The sequence below is a fragment of the Bubalus bubalis genome, chromosome X (genome assembly GCF_019923935.1).
Source record: "Bubalus bubalis isolate 160015118507 breed Murrah chromosome X, NDDB_SH_1, whole genome shotgun sequence".
NCBI classification, from domain to species: domain Eukaryota; kingdom Metazoa; phylum Chordata; class Mammalia; order Artiodactyla; family Bovidae; genus Bubalus; species Bubalus bubalis.
The window spans coordinates 100,530,542-100,533,582 of NC_059181.1; the positions used below are offsets into that span (position 1 = coordinate 100,530,542).

The following is a 3,041-nucleotide window of genomic DNA, read 5'->3' on the forward strand; positions in this document are numbered from 1 at the left end:
CTGAGTAGACACATGTCAAGGATTCAACTACATGGAGTAATCAAATTTGTTTCAAGACATGCTTAATATGTGCTATAATCAATCAAACCCCTTATGATCTCAGAGTCTAGAGAGCAGAGCACACATGACAGTTAAAAAGTCTTTACAAAAGGGTGGTGAATTCCATCTGTATCCTATAATCAACAGAGATATCACCACCAAACTGCCTGAATATTCAATCCATGTGAATTCTGCTCCAGTACAGCTTTTTCTGGACTGTGACATTGATCACCTGCTCAGACTCTTCAATTTGTCTCCCTTTCTATATTGATCTCTGACTATTTGCAGGGCATCCCCTTCAAGTATATTGAAATATAAGAAATTGCCAATATTTATCCATTTTGTACCAACTGAAACGACAATTCCACATGTTCAACTTCCTATTTGAAAGCAAAACAAAACAATTCCTCCATGTCAAAATTCCGAAATACTTTTTTTTTTTGCACTCATTGAGGCAAATGTCTTGCTCCTCTGCTGCCTGCATTGCAGATACTACAAATGAGCCGTAAGTTGCTGCTGTTGGCAATGTGAATGAAGAAGGTATTCATCAAACTTATTGTACAAATTTTAATATTTATAGAGATTTCAGTAAAGCTAGCCACTATTGCTACAAATTTTGGAGTCTGACAAGTTCACATCCATGAACAAATTTTCAAGTTATTGTTCTCATCTTAAAGCAGGGATAAGAATGGGACCTGCCTCATAGGATTATTGTTGTTTAGCTGTTCAGTCATGTCTAACTTTTTGTGAAACCATGGACTATAGCCTGCCAGCCTCCTCTGTCTATGGGATTTCCCAGGCAACAATATTGCAATTTCTTTCTACAGGGGAATCTTCCTGAGCTAGGAATCATGCCTGCATCTTTTGCATTGCAGGCTGATTCTTTACTGCTGAGCCACCAGAGAAGCCTAGGATATTTACATGAAATAATACATGTAAAAAGTATTTAGTACAGGCAGACACATAACAAATGCTCAACTAAAAGCTTTCTAGCCTCTTTAAAAAACATTTTTTATTATTTAGCATAATCTCTAATCATGAGATAGAGTCTAGACACCAGAATTGCAAAATAGGCAGCCCTTTGCAATTTGCAGTGGGAAAAAAGGCAGAGGAAATGCTTTGCTCTAAAGTCTCCATGAAAGGGCCCAGCTATTCAGCATCTGACCAACCCTTCTACTTGCCTTTCAATCCCAGTGAAAGTGAATTACACAGTCATTTGAAGTAGAGACCGAATTACAGGGCAAAAGAGAGCTCCCCTTTCTACAATTACATCTAGGGAATATTATTTTGTCTATGCAAAGAAGAAACATTATTCTTAGAGAATTATTTACCACAGTTTATAAACTGACCTTGTAAGATTTTAAAAAACGCAATCCTCAATTAGGCCTTGAAAATATAAAGTGGATATAACTACAGTTGAAGGCACTTCATTTGGGTTTACCACAGCTCAAGTAACTTTTCCTGGCCAGCAGCTAAAACAGCTGATGAATGTCAGTGGCCAGAGATTCAGGCTTGGGGCATCCTCAGCTAAGGTGAAGCAGATGCCTGGCAGCTTTCTAAAACAGCTCAGCAGCCAAATGAGGGTAAACCATTATAGCAAACAAAGGACAAAACTTGAAGTTTTCTATGTAAGATTCCAAGACGTCAGTCTCTAAGCCAGGTCAGAAAACTTTCTGAAGTCTGGAAAATTTTTTCTTTGAAATGACTCTCAAGTATTTGTTCCAAAGTTTAAAGGGCAAGCATAGCCAGTGGCACCTACAACTGACAAGAATGCAAGGTGTGCCAAAGGCCTACTCTGACTACTTTGGGCACCAGAATGTTAACTGCAATCATCATTTTAAAAACCTCTTTCTTAATACTGGATTGAATTCTTCATAAAAGCAATATATATATATATATATATATATATATATATATATATATATTTGCCAAATCCTAGACCCTGTCAAATTTCTACTATTTTCTTAACTAATTCTGAAATTATTCCCCCAGGCAGACAGTAAATAAATTAGGTCCAGTAGAAAAGATCCTATGCTTCAGACACCAGATCTAAATTCAACATTTATAAGGCATAAGACATTGAGCAAGTTGCCTTGGTTTAAAATTCTGTAAAAAGTAAAAAAAAAAAAAAAACCAACTGTAAAATTATTAAAAATATACTTATTTCATAGGATTATTATGACAATTAATATGAAACTTGACAAAGTGCTTGGCCTATAAACTTTGCTTAAAAATATCAGTTCTTTTATTATTTTTAAATTATGTTTTACTTGATCTTAACCAGATCGCCTCTTCTGTTAATCATCATTCCTTTTTTTTGGCTGAATCCTACTGCAGTCTGTATTGGTTACAATCAGCAGAGAGCTCTATCTTTATGCACGAGTGCTCAAAACATGGGGTGTTCATTAACTCTTTCTACCACTCTGGCCATTTATGTCCTCATTTTCTAGTGCACAGATTCATATATAGCCAGAATTTAAGGCTCTCTTCCAATCAGCACTCTGAAAAAAAAAAAAAAGCCTGCTGCTGTCCAGAAAAAAAACAAAAAACAAACAAAAAAAAACCTTTTCTCTCTTTCATCTCCAGGATAAATGGAAAGAGGAGTTTTATAGTTTGCCCAGTTTTATAGTTTGGGTGGCTGCACACCACCCAAAAGCATTCAACCATTACTAAATTAAAAATGACTTTGTGGTTTTCACTTCAGCAGCATATATGCTATAATTAGAATGATTCAGAAAAGATTAACATGGCCTCTGAACAAGAATTACATACCAATTCATGAAGCATCTCATAATTTAAAACAGGCACTTTCATATATTGTGCTGAAAGTGAAAATGATTAACAGTGAATCCAACAATATCTTCCCAAATTGCAAATATACTTACCTCTTGATCCAGCAATCCCAAGTCTATAAATTTATCCTTTACATATACTGTTCACACGTATGAAATGATGTATTTAAAATGCAAACAGAAAAAACGAGGGCGTTCTCTATATATTGA

The 3,041-nt window shown here is 35.4% G+C and overlaps 1 non-coding gene across 1 annotated transcript; it reads left to right on the forward strand.

Moving 5' to 3' along the window:
- The first annotated feature begins 2,727 nt into the window (after positions 1 to 2,727).
- Positions 2,728 to 2,837, forward strand: LOC112582395. The gene has a single exon (XR_003106934.1). It is a non-coding gene; the product is annotated as a U6 spliceosomal RNA (small nuclear RNA).
- Positions 2,838 to 3,041: the final 204 nt, after the last annotated feature.